Source organism: Lepidochelys kempii, chromosome 2 (genome assembly GCF_965140265.1).
Source record: "Lepidochelys kempii isolate rLepKem1 chromosome 2, rLepKem1.hap2, whole genome shotgun sequence".
Lineage (NCBI taxonomy): Eukaryota > Metazoa > Chordata > Testudines > Cheloniidae > Lepidochelys > Lepidochelys kempii.
This window is the reverse complement of record NC_133257.1, coordinates 82,206,198-82,223,416: the sequence shown is the minus strand read 5'-3', so window position 1 is coordinate 82,223,416 and position 17,219 is coordinate 82,206,198.

Genomic DNA, 17,219 nt, shown 5'->3' with positions numbered 1-17,219 from the left:
TGCTTGATAAGACGCAAAGAATTAACACGCCCATGTTTACCACTTGGTATTATTCTCTTGGGAGCTATAAGAATTGTCCTGAAGAGTGCAGCTGCATAATCCCTCTAACTCTTTAAGGGTAGAGTACGCTCCATAATATGCTAGAAATACAGTAAACATTTCTGCTGAGATGCTGGTTAGAAGGATTTTAGATTGACCAGCTAGAATGATGAAAGAGCAAAACACTGAGAGGTGACCAGATGTCATCTGTTCACAGGCTGTAGGAAGTTTAAACCAGGAAACGTCTGGAGAATTTGAAGGAGGATTTCAATACTATAACAACAACAACAACAACAAGCTGGGTTTCTAGATCCTATTTTCCCACTCCCCCATTGTCCTTTATGGTTATCTTTTTTATTCAGAGAAACCAAAGGGCTCACACAAAGCTCTCCACTCTACTTAAGCCTGGGTGTGGGTCTGACATTACCCAGGGTACAATCTGGACTGATGAACAGCTGAGTCCCCTCCATTCTCCAACCTGGGGTGCCTTGTACACTTCTTTGCTGTGAGAGTTACCACTCCTGGTCTGCTCACACACAACCTCCAGCATGTAAGTCACTCCCAGCTATACTATATGAGTGCTATAGCCAGCCACTCATGAATTACATTGCAGAGTAACACCAGCAAATTCCTAGTCCCAGACTTTCCCCCAGAAATGTGCATCTTGTACTGCCTAGCCCCCTCCTTAAAAACACAAGTGCATATAAAGTCCATCATTGTATTAATAGAAAATGACATGCACAGATCCTGTTATCCCAAATGGAGTTCCCCAAACACTTCAGTCCAAACACACTGGTTTAGATAAAACAAGTTTATTAACTACAGAAAGATAGATTTTAAGCGATTACAAGTAATGAGGCATAAAAGTCAGAATTGGTTACAAGAAAATAAAAGTAAAACTCAACTAATGGTTAATTTAACAAGTGAAGTGGATTGAAAGCAAAGTCTCTCTCACCACATGTTTCAGCAATATTACTGGGAGAGTCTCTTTCCGACAGGTTAACTCCCCCAATCCAATGATGCTTCCTTTGTTCCTTTGTGTTGTCGATGCTGTGGGTAAAAGATGAAGGGAGATGATCTTTTGGGGTGTCAGCTCCCCCTTCATGTAGTCCCTTCTTTCTTTCCCTTCTTTTCTTTGAGAAGCATCCCCAGCTGAGATTCAGGAGACAGAAAGTCTGTATGGACAGGAACCCCCAACTGTTTCTTTGTCAAGACGTAGATTTTCACCCACATCCTCTTTCCTGCCAAAGAATGGCCACTTTATGAGTTTTCACAAGGCATACTTTGTACAAAATTTATTATAATCCTGTAGAAGGGGTGAGCATGGGGTACAGACTGTCACAGTGGGGTCGTGCAAAGGGGTAGCCTGTGGCAGTAAAGCATCTGTGCCTTTCCTGTGGATTGCAGAGGCGATCTCTGCATCCATATAGTATAGGTCAGTTAGGAAAGCCTCACTGGGGGAGGGAAGAGATAGAGAATCTATAATTGTGCGTGTTCAGCAAGGTCAAGATCTTGTGCAAGTATTGTGAAGGGGCCCAAGATCATTGCTCCAGCCCAGGGTTGGCAGCTGCTTTTTCTTCCCCAGCCTTTTTAGGGTTCACATTTATAAAGCCCAGTTGCTCTAGCGCTAAGGCTGCCTACACTGAAGATTCTCACACTACTGCTCCAGCACCAGTGTACCCAGGCCAGGAATGGTAGGAGTGCCAGCACACCACAGACACCACTGCCCTTAGCTACCACCTTGTTGTCTAGCCCGTGCCCATCTATGCTAGTGCTCCCAGCAATGCAAGCAGCAGCAGCCCCACATTGATGCTAGAGCAACAGTTGGGAAAACCAAGACTGTCGCCAGTGTAGGCAAGGTGTCAGGGTGCTTCTACGCTAAACCGTTCTGTACCCACCTTCCGGAAGCAGCACAGGATGTACAAATGCCTGCAGTGATGCCAGTGCAGACAGACCCCAGGCGCTGCCAGCCTCCTGTCACTTGAAGCTACTCAGACCAGGTTTTCATGACACTGTGCCAATAAAAACCAGAACCCCACCTCCGGGGAAGTTTGTTTGAGTACTGACTGAGCATACACTAAGGAATAACTGAGTAGGGACCTCATGATTTGGCCCAATAATAACTATAGCAAATAAATAAAATTTTTACCAGGTTCCCATCCGCTTCAGTTGTTTGTTACACACACCTGTTGCATCTGGTTTTAAGTGCAGCTTATAAAGTCTTTGAGGCAGGGACTGCCTATTGCTGTAGATTAGTACAGCAACTGCTACAATGGGGTCACAGCTGGGTGGGGCCTCTCGGTGCTACTGTAATATAAAGAATTATAATACAAGATGTCCAATTGGACAGCACCCAGGGATTGATCCTGAGAGGTGCTGAGCATGAGCAATGATCGCTGAAGTCAATGGGAGTTGCTGCTCCTCGGCACCTCTCAAATAAAGCTCTAATGTAGTTTTTATAAAGTCCATTATAAGACACTATTTTAGCAACTACAGTACCAGGAAAATAACAGGCAGAATTAGAGGAACCTTCTGCTTGTGCCTAGACGCTTTGGCTGATTAAGCTGCAAGTCAGGTTTCCTAAAAAAATTATGATGCTCTTGAGTGTAATGTACACAAGTCCATTTAAAATGTGTAGTGAATGATGGTGGTACACATTTTTAATAAGTTATTTTTTAAATGCAAGGCTTCTCTGCCATGTAGCTCTGAGGAATCATCAGTCACAATCATATTTCAGGATCTATACAGAACCCACAAATATGGAGTAGGTGAGTATGAAATGACTATGCTTAAGGTTTTATTCACATGAATGCTGTAGATGTATAGCACACCAAGCTTCATTATAACTCAAACTGAATCATTACCTGAATTCTAAACTTGCCTATTGAAATTCCAGTTACATTCTCTGTGGTGTCCCCTAATAAAGTACGTGTCATTCACTGTCTAATGCTTCTGGGCAAAGTTCCGTCTATTAAAAAAGGAGTTGAATTTCCTATTTAAATAACTGGCTACAAATTGCCATTATAATAACAGATTGGCATAAGAACAAAAGAGGGTTAAAATAAACTGAACACATGTGATACACAGTGGTGCAGAGTATGAGTGCTCAGACTACTGATTATAGGAAGAAACCTGCTATTTAAGTACTCCATTTAGTTTCTCACTGATTTCCTATATTTTAATCATTTGTTTTGTTCTTCTCTAGAATCCCTTCTCTTCACACATGCTCAATGCAGTTCTCTTAAAGCTCCAGAGTTTTCTTCTGTTAGTGTTGCTTCTAATATAAATAATTACAAAGACTGCAAGCAATACGGGGCTTGTCTTCCAGAAGAGCAAATATAGATCAAACTCCAAACAATCTATCCTGACATCAAGCCATTTCTGATACCCTTACTCAGGTTTATTAGTACCTTAACCCACTAACAGTCCCACTGAAAGAATGCAATCATTTATGCAATAACATGCTACTCTACTTGAGTAAGGACATCAGAATCTGGCACCTAGGAAGCAGGGACTTGCAAGATTCCAGGGAGTGCACAAACAAGCTGCTGTTACTAAGGATATGTTAGAACCATAATTGAGACCAACATATCTAAGTGCACCTAGCGTTGTTCACCCTTAGGAGCATGAGTGCTCTGAATTAGCTCTGAAAAGTGGTTCACTCCACACGCTATGAGAGTGTTTGCAAAACTGGTTCAACTTTGTGCTAGTGTGGATAGAATTCTTTAATCAGAATTCATCTATCCATCCTCTTGCTATAGTAGGCCTCTTGCTATGGGGACGCTTGTGCCCAGATGAGCATTTCCCAACAGTTATACTCCTGTGACGCACAGGTGGTTAAAATAGTTTGAAAATACCCTGGCAGAATAATTCTGGTAAGTCTTCATTCTATTTTCTCTAATTTTGGGAAATACTTTTAAGTCATATGCTGGGATAACTAGCTGAAATGACTTCCCAAATGTGGAGAAAATAAAATGCTTGCATAATTCCGCTAAATTCTTAGGGGATGTACCTCTGTTCCCTTTCAGACAACCGCATGAGGCAACAACCACCAAGGAAATTGCAACAGAGTAAAAGCAAACTGCTCCTTTTTAATATGGCTAGGAATCCATCAGTATCAAGCTTTCAAATAGAAAGAGTCCTACTTGTAAAATATCTAAAAAGAAACTTTTAAAAGAGCTGTTTCCATTGGCTATATTGTCAATTCTTTGTTTTATTGTTCAGTTGTTTGTTGGCCCTTGACAATTTTATTTGGAAATTCATTAGAAGGGATTCAGCAGAATTCTACCAACATTTACTTCCACCCATTTTAACGGATTTGCCTTTTCTTTGAAGCTTTAGGAGGTTGTCCTCTTGATTTCCTTGTGGCCTCAAAGTTGAAAACCAAAAGAAAGTGAATGGCAAATTAACTTTTCTTCTTACTTTAACACTTTAATTCTTCAGTTATTTCAACATAGTTGATCCAATTTTCTATGATCTCTTCCTGTTTTTTGGATGGTGTATATGTATCGTGATCCATTAGCTACTTACAGTGTCATGCAAGTAGAGTCTTTTCTTTAGAGAAACACCAATAGAGAAAGGTGTGATGGTGCCCCGCCTAAGGCTTTAGGGAACTATGCTTATGAATATATATATATGACATAACTGGAATATGTTTTATGCTATATATGCCAATATCTATGTAAAGGTTATGATCTACTGAATCTATTAATCCTATTTGTGTGCATGTATCATTTTTGTATTTGAAGTTATTAATATTGGCTGTGTACTTAATTTTTAAGTAATCTTTGTAAAGCGTTTGGTCGGTTTCTTGAGAGAGGAATGTGCAAATTAGGTGCTCAGTCAAGAAACACTTAGCAAACAATGGATCTTGGAATGCTCCAATCTACATAAGAAGTCTACTTGAGGACATTCAAGGAAGCATGTGGACCATGGCTGCTACCTGTAAGTTCTGAGTGCTGCATGGACATGTGACTTGCCTATGTGACTCCAAAACTCTATCTTGGAGCTGGACTTTGCATAGGAGAGAGGAGGGGGTCTCCACCCACAAGAGAAAGTCTATTTAAGCCCGTGGGAGATCCCTTCATTTTGTCTTCAGCGGGCTAAGGAGATAGCCTCTCCACCCCTAAGGATACCTGAAAGAAACTGGAACAAAGGACAGTAACTACAGGGGGTGTGAGTGATTGCTGGACCCAGACTAGAAGGAGTCTAGTCTGTAAAAGGAAGCTTACTGGAATTCCTCTAAGGGTGAGGTTTTTATCTGTGTTCAGAGTTCTTATTGTATTAGACATAGACTTGCATGTTCTATTTTATTTTGCTTGGTAATTCACTTTGTTCTGTCTATTACTACCTGGAACCACTTAAATCCCACTTTCTGTATTTAATAAAATCACTTTTTACTTATTAATTAACCCAGAGTATGTATTAATACCTGGGGGAGGGGAAGGGGACAAACAACTTTGCATATCTCTCTATCAGTGTTATAAAGGGCAAACAATTTATGAGTTTACCCTGTATAAAGTTTATGCAGTGTAAAACAGATTTATTTGGGGTTTGGACACTATTGGGAGTTGGGCATCTAAGTGTTAAAGGCAGGAACACTTCTTAAGATGCTTTCAATTTTTAGCCACCTTTATTTTATCAGCTTATAGCTAGATAGATAGATATACTTATTTAGAACTAGACTTTTTCTCCTTCTGCCATCACTATGCAATCAACTTCCCCAACACCACAACCCTCTCCAGTCCACGCTGCTAAGTAATCATCATTCGAGCCCACTGCTCTGCCCCACTTCACCCCACTATTTGAATCCCTCCACAGGCTGCCTATTTTCCACTGCATCAGATCAGAAGTTTTTATCCTCACCACATGGACTCCACAAATGTATTGCTCCCTACTTATAGACTCTTATCCTTTTTTTAGAGCTTCCCCCTTTGTTCCACCAATAGGGCCAACCACTAAGCTCATATTTTTTGCTTCTAACACAATCATCTCCAAACTCATGCTTCATCTTATGCATTAAATGTCCTCTCTGAATTAATCCATAAAACTCCTATGCCTTTCCTCCAGACCCACTTCTACTCTGGTGCTTACAAGAAGCCAGCTGACCAGTGAGGGTAATCAGGGATACCCCATTTTAATTTATATATTAAAAGAGAAAAAAATAAACAAACCTTTCAATGATTTGGAACCATCACGCTGTGTAACTGCTAGCCTATGAAACGGCATGATCTCCTCTCCCCACCTTACTCCCATTATTTATCACACTCAGTTGTAAGTAGATTCAAATTAGTTTGTCAGCTTTTGAGGATGGGTACCCTAGCCGTGAGTGTGTTCTGCTCTCTGTGAATTCCCATTCCCCACCCTTATTCTTATTTCTTTCCTTTTTGTCTGGGAAATAGGTCATTAAGAGTGTTTTGGCCAATATATGCTGGGTAGCATATATTATTAATAATGTGTATTATCTGTACCATATATACGTTAATATGCAGTAAGCACAAATAGTATAGAGTTATATAGGCTAATTTGCCCTATATGTTTATTATAATCCTGTTCTCTTATGCTCAGTACCCCATAACACCTTGCATTAGCTGAAGTGAGCTTTGGCATAAGCAGATAGGAAATTTGTCAAAATCAAGATACATTTGTTCTATGTCTCAGTACAAACTAGGGGAGTACCGTCACAGACCAGTACCTGAAATGCTAGTATCAAAAAAAAAAAAAAAAAAAAAGACCAGAAACAGAACAAGAAGTTAGGGAACTGGAACAAACTGGTTGAATTTTAGTGACATGTAAAAAGATGTGTAACCTGTAAAATCTTCATATAAATACCATCGGCTGACGTGTAACATTGGGAGCATATTCTCTGCACAAGGTGAATGTAACATCAGTGTACATGACGGCTTTCCGGAGGGTGGTATCATATAGAACCTTTCTCCTGTACTGTATTATTGTCATGGAAATAAACCTGACTGACATTGTTTATTTGTTCTTTTTGAGTATATGTCATAACAAACCGAACTGTGGTCAAGCAATTACCTATACAATTTATCAACAAGTGTCAACATATTTAAGCTGTATTAGGAGGATGGGCAGAGCCAAGATGGGGGAGGGAGGAGTATTTTTATGCTGGATAGTATTCATGGCTCAAGCAGTTCTTTGATCTACAGACAATTGCAATGGTGGTTGAAGCTGGAGGGTCTGCTAATTCAGTGCAAAGGGCTACATGTATCCCCACTTCCCGCTTCCAGATTTCACCGGAATCAATAAGGTTCTGCCCATGGATGCCTAGAATGCTCCCTGAAATTTTGGAATTGATTGGATTCAGCATTCAAAAGTTATCACATTACGAAAGGACAGACAGACGCGCCATCATTTTCTATCTGCCCAGTTCATACCCCTGGGCCTCACACTATCTAGATTTAATGTTTTCAAAAAAGAAAGCACAATTTCTGAGCTCCTCTTATTTGGGTCTAAAGCATTTCAAATTCTAGACAGGCTGAATTAACATCAGGGTCTCAGAAGTGACATATTTTACCAGCAACACCCAGCAAGTCCTCCTCTGAAGTAGAAATTTTTATTTCTTTCATTTTTTAGAATAATTGAAGACTGGATCTCAAAAGCTGTCAACAACATTTTCACTCTAGTACAGCTCTACAGTGCTCTGTGTCCTATGAACTAGAAAATTTTCCTCCCTGATGCAGCCGACATATTTAAAAAGGTTTGTTCACATGAATGTTTCAGAACCTTGCAGTACATTTTAAAATTAAATTTTAATCATCCCAGGAAGTTTAACATAAAAACACCAAAATGATGGAACTCTCCAAGCTTTCCTTTGAAATCTTAATACCCAAGACATTCTATAGTTTGATTCCAAATGGTCTTGAACTAGGAAAGAATAACTTAAATCGTACCTGACATTTCATGGAAAACTTTGCAAACATATATCAACAGAACTGGCTCCAAATAGTCCTCTGTTTTATTCTTTCATTGAGATTTAATTTTATTTTTCCTGACCACTACTGCTTTAAGGATATTTGCAGTAAGACAGGATCTTTGTCTGCTCCTGACTGCTTGCTGATTTCCCACTTGAAGTCATAATTCTGAATTTCTAACATCATAATCATGTCAACAGCAACTAAGTATGATGTTACAAACAAAAAGAGAATTATGATTTCAAAAGGGAAACAAGCAGTAAGAGAATGAAGAACTCCTAAGCAACAATTATACTGTTTTTGTGCAATTGTCCTCAGTAAAAACAAAATAATAAACAAATGCAACTATGTGGCTATGTTTTTACAGTTAAAGCACACAACTAGGACCAACAACTGCCACATACCAATTACCATTGTGACATTGCTACCTTTATATTGGAAGCTCTTTTGGGCAGAGTCTGCCTTTTGCTATGAGTTTGTTTAGCATCTAGCAAAGTGAGCCCCAGTTTTATCTGGGGCCTGTAGGTGCTGCTATAATACAAATTACACACAAAAAAATGATGTTAAAAATCATTATTAAGGTTGCAAAGTCAAACACTCAAAAGTTAGGAAGTGCCAGAATTGAGGTTGTCTGTGCAACCTTCATTTGGTCACCTTGTGAGTCTGCATTATGATACATTTGTTAATTACATGATCACATACTATTTTTAACACAGGATCCTGGTCCCATTCAGTGCACAGGATGGACAGTGCTCAATTAATGAGCTGCTATTCAATATTTTATTTAATCTTCATTGTTCCATGTCTGGTCCCAGGTCTTACTTACTGCACACTATTCAAACCCTGCTCTGAAAGACAGAATTACTAATTTCCTCATGGATAAGATAATGATGAGCCTTCATAACAAAGCCCAGGTGTTTCACAAATATTGAACGTATCTTCACAAAATCTCTGTGAGGTAAGAGGGTGATATTATCCCTATTTTACAGACGAGATGCTGAGGCACAGAGAAATTAAGATCAAAAGTATCCACTAAGTTTGGGTGCCCAATTTGAGACACCTAGAACCTGATTTTTCAGAGTAATTAGCATTATAAATCCTTTACATATTAAAGCACAGCTCCCGTTGACTTCAGTTGCAGGTGTGAGTACTCAGCACTTCTGCAAATCAGACCTCAGGTTTCAAGTTGGGCACCCAGAAAATAAGGAACCCACAATTAGTGACCACCTGTGAAAAGTCTGGGTTAAGTAACTTGCCAAGCTTCACACAGGAACTCTGAGGCAGAAGCAGGGAGAGACTCCAGTTCTCCCGGGCAGCATTCAGTTGCCTTAACCATGAGACTCTCCTTTCTCTTCCTGCAATACCCTGCCTCATTCAGTACACACCTTACAACTTCTACAAGAAATGAGGCAGGGGCCCACACACAAGTCTCCTTTGCTATAGAATCCTGATTCATGGAGCAGATCCATCCTGTACACTGAATGTGGCTGGGGCCCTAAGGAAATATAGCACTCTTCTTCTTCTCATATCCTTCCACAACAAACAATCATAGTTTTCCCAGTGTTGGGCAAATGATATAGCCTGGTCTGTAGCCCTTGCGAGATCATGGTGCACAGTTCTTCCATGAGCTGGCAGACCAATAGATGTTTCCTGGTTTGTGTTTCACTACAATCACATGTGCATGGGTCATTGGAATAACCCCCTTCCGCAAATTGTCTTTGACCAGCCAGCTCTTGTTTGGAGGTGATTTAAACCTCTCCAGGTCAACCAATCCTTCTCCATGCCTGCGTGAAGGCGCTTGGTAATGTTTATGTACATTTTGATATCCTCATTGGGTATTTCAAGCTGTGTGTACCACATTTCCAGTCATGTAGCTGTCAGTGATTTTTTTAAGCATTTCTGTTGCAGGTAGGAAGCTTTTCTGGAATTTCGGGTGGCTAACTGCTGTGGTGTGCCCTTGTAGCAGATGTCTGATATCTATGATCTTTCATAATTGTTCCCTCTTGCTTGTGACCACTCTCCTAATATCCAGAGCAGTGATTCCAGCAAGCACATAAAGGCTGTTCGCATTTGTTGGTTTTAGTCATCCTGTAATGTAGTGGCAGCTGTCATTCAGCACAGGATCCAGTTTCTTTGTATGAGCTGATCTTTCCCACACTGGACGTGAGTATTCGGCAATCAAATAGCAAAGTGCAACTGAAATGGCTCTTAGTGTTGCTGGGTTGGTTGCCCATTTTGAATTTGCAAACTTCCTAAGTATGTTGTTCCAGATGCTAATTTTCCCTTTTGTCATTTCCACATGTGCCTTGAAGGAAAGAGAGCATGGTCTAGTGTCACTCCAAGGTAGATAGGATTCCAGCCGTGGTCATTTGATACCTGATTCCAGATGATGCTGAGTTGTCTATTGGCCTCACAACTCTTAAGATGGAAGAGACTCCCTTGTGTTTTGGCTGAGAATGTGCACAATTGGTTCCAGGGGTAACAGCTTGAGAGCCTGGACAGCACCAACATTAGCATAGCTTTGATTTGGAGGAGATCCTTGGCTTGGGCAGCGATGCATAGGTCATTAGCATAGATAAGACTTCTTGTGCTGAGATGGGTTGGTTGATCATTCATGTAGATGTTGAAAGATACTGGTAAGAGTACACTCCCTTGAGATAGTCCGTTTTTCTGTTGTCACCATCAACTCCACTTCCTGCATTGTTCAACATAAAAATGTCAGTTCTCTAGTAGAGATTGTATCAGTCATGAGGTGGTGTGGTGATCTTTCATCATGTTGTATATTTTAGAGAGGAACCTTTGGTGATTCAATGCACTGTATGCTGCTCATAAGTGAACAAACACAGTGCCTGTTACTATACCCTTTTCAAAGCTATCCTTGATGTACTGAGTGATGTTTATCACTTAACTGATGTGTGACTTGCCTGGGCAGAATCCAGCTTCCTCCGCGATTAGGTGCTTTTCAACGAGAAGTGAGAGGCGGTTTAAGATAAGATGCTTTGCAAGTGACATAGTAGTAGGTCTGAAGTTCTTCGACTCCACTGCATCCTTCCCCGACTTCAGGAGTGGGGCGGAGGGATAGCTCAGTGGTTTGAGCATTGGCCTGCTAAACCCAGGGTTGTGAGTTCAATCCTTGAGGGGGTCATTTAGGGATCTGGAGCAAAAATTGGGGATTGGTCCTGCTTTGAGCAGGCGTTGGACTAGATGACCTCCTGAGGTCCCTTCCAACCTTGATATTCTATGATTCTATGAGTGCCGCAACCTATGCTCATCATCAGATCTTGGGTCCTTTGTATGCAGCTGGGTGTGTCTTAAACAACTTGATTCACCAGTTCTTTGTTGGTGGTCCGAAAGGTTTGATTTGTTTGGTACGAATGTCATCTAGACTGGGGACTTTGCCATTCCTATGGGTGTTAATTCGGAGGTTAATTCGATCACTGTGTACTGTGCCCTAAAATTATAAGCCTCCTGGTCTTCTTGCTGCTTAAGCCATGACTTGGGTTGTTTGTTTGATTCCTTGCAATTTTCTAGGAGTTGGTGTGTGACCTGGTCTGCAGTAATGTTGTAGGGTTGCTCTGCTTTTTGGGGGGCCTAGTTAAGCTTCCAGATGGTTATCTATGCTTTCTTACTGCTGTGGGTCATGGCCATGCTCTCAGTAAGATGCTGCCATGACTTCTGTTTTTTCTCCTTTAGGGCAGAGACCTGTTCTTTGCCAGCTGTGATGGTATCCTCAATAAATGGGTCTGCTTCAAACTTCTGCTTGTATTTTGTGTACTGATCCGATAGCTCAGATGTTAGTCCTGGCACATAATTTGTTCTGCAGCCTAGTGGAATATGCTTCTTTGAGACAGTGCACCCCACACTGACAAACTGGTCATAATTTTCTGTATTCGTTCGATTTTTCTTAGAACAGTATCAAAGTTGTTGGTGAAGCCCTTCCGTTCCACTTTCTTAAAATTAAAGCAGCACTGAATTGGCCCTGAGTTCAGTATTAGGGCTCCAAGAATAGAATGTGAGCGTGTAATTAAAAACTGTATCATAATACATATGCATAACAGCTCCTTGTCTCTTCTCCCCGCTGATTCCTTGACTCAGGCTCCTTTTCTAGCCAATCCCAGTCACCTCCTCCCCCTCAGCTCCTTATCCAATTTCAGTGTTGACCCTCCCAAGCCAGGTGGCTCCCAGTTCTCTCCACCTACAGTCACTGGCTACCAGTACCCTCTGCCTCCAACTCCCAGTTTCTCTCCCCTCCTTCAGTCCCAGACTCCTTGTCCCAATCTACTCCTTTCCTTCCCTTCCCACGTAGTCCAGCTTTTCTCCCCTCCACATTCAAATAAAACAGCTTCCTCTTCCACACACCCTGGATTCCAGTAGGGGGAGGGGGTCACAGAGAGCACAGGAGAGAAAGGCATCCTGCTCTCCGTTCCTATGCCTGAGCCACTGGGAGCAGTAATTATAGGAAAATCCTTCTAAGCCCCTGGTAACCATGGAGCATTCTCAGTCTCTGTGGGGGCAGTGAATGAAGAATCTAGTTACAATAGGAGCTATGAGAGGCTTGAACATGCTCAGTGAGGACAGAATTTTCAGCGAGTTTTAGCTGTTAAAGTCTAACAAGTATCTACTGAGCATGTGCTAAATGATTTCTCAAAGCCTTATAACTGGACTACATTTGGGCAGATTTTCGCAGCGATGGCAAAAGGCACATCCTGGACACAAAGGCCACTGTCCTGCCAAATTTCATGTCTGCTCCAAAGCATGTGAGCGGTAGAGTTTATCAAAGAAAACAACACAAGATTTTTAAGCTGGGTAAAACAATGATTTTTTCCCCGGCCTTGTTCTTGGAAATGGCTCAAATGTTCTGGCTGAAATTTTCCAGAAAAAATTCAGCCTGAGGCAGACACTCAGCCTGGAAAACTTAAGCCCAAACAGTCGATGTCTGGCAAAGGTATAAGCAACTGAAAACTGGGTCTTATCAAGGGAAGTGTCCGGCAACCTTAATAGCAGGAAGTGCTACTAGCCTCACCTATCCTAATTCCATTTGTGGTCTCAGACAAGCCACTTAACTAGTCCACCTTAGTTTCCCCACAAGATAAACACCTGTCAAATGGGCCTGATTACCCACATACAGACTAAAAGAAAAGGAGTACTTGTGGCACCTTAGAGACTAACCAATTGATTTGAGCATAAGCTTTCGTGAGCTACAGCTCACTTCATCGGATACATACTGTGGTATAAAAGATCTTCTATACTTTCCACAGTATGCATCTGATGAAGTGAGCTGTAGCTCACGAAAGCTTACGCTCAGATAAATTGGTTAGTCTCTAAGGTGCCACAAGTACTCCTTTTCTTTTTGCGAATACAGACTAACACGGCTGTTACTCTGAAACCTGTCATATACAGACTACTACCATGGAGTTTCCACCAGACTGTACTCTTTGCGTAAAGGTGTGTGAGTGCATGTGTGTTTGTGGCATGTTTCCCCCTGCCCCCTGCCATGAATAGCATGTTGAACCTCTTCCTCTCCCCCCATCCTACAAATGTCAGATGGACAACATCATCCTCACTGAAGCCATGTGCCTCTGTACTTCCATCCAGGTCCCTGTGGTGTCTTGCCATATTGTCAGATGACCACAAACCAGCTGCTGCCCTTTATATCTCCCCCTTGCCCCTAACAGTGTGGAGGTGGAAACTGGGCAAAGTGATGAAATAATTCAGCGTTACTTTACCCAGCACAAGTTCCACAGATTTCAAGACGGGGGAAACCAAGCACTGCACCCAGCAATGGCCATCTCAGAGCACAGAGCCCAAACACTGCAGCACATCCATAAAGAGGGTTCTGCAGGGTTCAGGAACAAGGGTGAAGAATGCCTTCAAGAAATCCCTTCCACTCCTGTTCCCATCCCAGATAAACTGAGATTTCACACATGGAGACAAAGGGGAGACCACCCCATATTACTTACTAAACTTACACATCAGTAGGTTGTTATGAAGATATATTAGTTAATGTTTGTACACATCCTTCAATTATGTAAGAGCTAAGTATAATTCTTGACAAAAAGACCAGAAGAAAATATATATCTGCCCATTGAAATGTAAACACTCAAGATTTAGAAGGGATGTCAATGTGAGCAGCAGCTCAGCACTTCTGAGAATCAGATCACTTTTGTATACATTAAATCTGGGTGTCAACATTTTTGGCTATGGTGAATAAACTATGCATTTCAGTCTTCCATTTTCTTTCTTAACTACTGCCACATATTTCTGAGATTATGTTTTAAGTTTCTCTCCACTTTTATCCCAGATCATTTTCTTGAGCAGCAAGACTTTATATGCAATTTTCCAAGACTACCTTCATTGCTACCATTTTTCTCCTTTTAAAGTGCAGTTGTGCACTGAAACGTGACTTTAAAAGACAGGCATTGTGCATTTGTATATTCATTGTCTCTGAATGCACTTGCATATCAAATGTACTCAGTAGAACTTTTGTCTTAACTGCCAACTCAATCTGGGCTCTGAAAATCAAGCTAGGTACATTCTCTCATGGGATATCATCGATAATAATCAGTTATTCTTTCAGTTACACCCGTACAGAAGTACTGTCATCACACTGCTCCTTCACTGATGTCTGCGCAACCCCATTATTAATCTCATTATCTGACCAGTCCTGTCACTGGAATTTCATAAACAATTCTGTTGCTGTTGCACAAAGAGAATAGAACCAACTTCCCTCTCTCTTAGCTGTGGTGGCTGTGCAGGGCTAGCAAGAATAAAAACCCAGGCCTTGTCTACACCACACATGCTCTGCCAGCAGACCTCCCCAAGCCTAGATGTAGCTTATGCCAACAGGAGTTTTTCTTTCAAATGACATTAGCTATGCCAACAGTTGGCATAGCTGCATCTACACTGGGGATTTTGCTAGTTATATTGACTGGAAGTGGGTTTTTTTTCCACCCCACTGACATAGCTATGCTAAAAAACCTTCTAGTGTAGACTTGGCCTTATTTTTGTCACTAAAGACAGCAGATATTATGCTGAATGCACACAGGAGACAGATTGATGACTTGATCGGTGACTCCAGGCTTGTCCTCACTGCAGGGTTAACTCGAGTTATCACTTGAGGGTTGCCCCTGACTTGAGTCTCATCCACACACAAAAACCCTTAACTCCTGGGTGATGGCAGTTTTTCTACTCAAGTTGGCTGGCCAGTCAGTGGGTATTATAGGCTATGGCTCATGTTAACACATTTCATCAGCTGCTAACCCAGACATCTGTGTAGCTCAGGTGTTATTCGGATAATTTGAGAGGAGTTATTTTAGTTTATCTACATAGAGTAAACATTGCACGACAGAAGGTGCCAGTTTTGCATAGTCATGTTTCAGACTAGATCCACACTCTTAAATTGCCTGAGCTTCTTGTTTGGCTATATCTTTAATTTTCCAGATCTCTTTAAATCCATGCACATGGCTGCCTAATCTCTCCCCCAGCTCATTGTATTCAGGGTGAACAAGACAGACGCCCCCTACAGCAGCCTCTTGAGCATACCGCTTGTCACCATCTTACCACTTATATCACCCTCTGGTCTCTATTATCAACACTTTTTGTTTCAGGTAAGCAGAGCTGGTCGGTTGAAAAATGAAGAGAGGAAAAATAAAGAGTCATAAAAGTTATCAGAATTTCTCCCCCTCTCCTCCACCCCCACCCTCCCATTTTTGAAATTTTCCCCACTCAGGCACACACACACAAATAAAAAGGCAAGGGGAGAGGATGAGAATGTCATGAAGAATTTCAAAGACCACTTTTTTCTATTTTTCATCAACATTTTCTGTGCAGCTCTAGAGTGGAGGATTTCTCAATCCATATATACTAATAACCTTATTGATTGCTGTATCATACTGCATGAAGGACCAAGCTTTCAAGTTTCACACAGTGAACTCAGTTTGGTTATCTTTGTCAGGTCAGACTCCAGCAAACAGAACAAACATCATGCAAGTAGTCTTACGTATTGAGTCAGACCATGGACTGAATGGACATAATTTCTACTTTGCAGCCAGCTGCATGATTTCTTCCTTATTTATAACCCTGAGGGAAACACCTCAGAGATACTTTAGATGTGAATGCAGACACCTGTGATTTTAATTTGCAACTAATATAGCATGCTTGCATATTTATGTATTTCTAACACACCCATCATGTTAATAACACGGTGCCATACACTTAATTAAGAATATCATTTCCATCTGAAAAGGACTATAATCTTCTTTGTTTTATGCTGCTTTCTTAAATGAGTTTATTCCTGTATGCAATAGGAGAAATATCAGGTCATCCTGCAGTCATTGTTGAAGGCGGGCCTGTACAGAGAGAATACTTACATAGAAAGGTGGTCTGTCTAAATTAGCAACATTTGCACCAGTTTAACTACGCTGATGTAGTTACAGTACTTTGAGGCAAACCCTTACCACAGACACACAAACCCATGCAAAATGATGCTTGCACCAATGTGATTTACCTTATTAAAGGCTTGTGTAGATTAGGGACATTCGAACAAGTATAACTACATTTGCCCTTGTGCAAATTTCTCTAATCTAGACAAGCCCCTGCGCTCGTCATCCTGAGCCCTGGTGGTGGGGAACCCTACAGCAAGGACTTTCCAGCCACCTGTCAACTGAAAATTGTTCAGGCAACTATAACTGTTGAGTTTGCTGTTACCTCTCATCCTTGACGCTGTCACCATTTTCAATTTTATGTCAAAAGAGGAGTAGAGTGAATAAAGGAAATCCAGACTGAGTCACCATCACATCAAGGAGCCCAGTCTTGAATTGTTTGGGCATTCAAAACTCCAGTTTTACAAGGAATGGAGGGTAGGGCCCAGGAGTCCCTCTGATAGGCCAAGTTTAAACTTGTTTTCTGCATTTGTTACTAATCATATTAGAAAATATTAATAAAAATTGTAAAGCAGAAGCATCTCATATTTGCCCATGGTTCGCAATTGGAGATAACATGTTAGCCATCAGTAAACGTAACCTGAAACTAATGCAGATCACGTTATACTAGTTATACTTCTGTATGCAGCCTTAGGCATATGGCTGTCTGACAACTGCACCCCTTGTGTGTGTGAGATCCAACCATTTCTTAAGCCATTGATGAAATTATCACCAGAAGAAAAACTCTTGTAACAGGTTGAGTTAACAGAAATACATGAGGTTCAAGACAGCACCTCAGACACTATTCTGGTGTCACTAGCTGTTC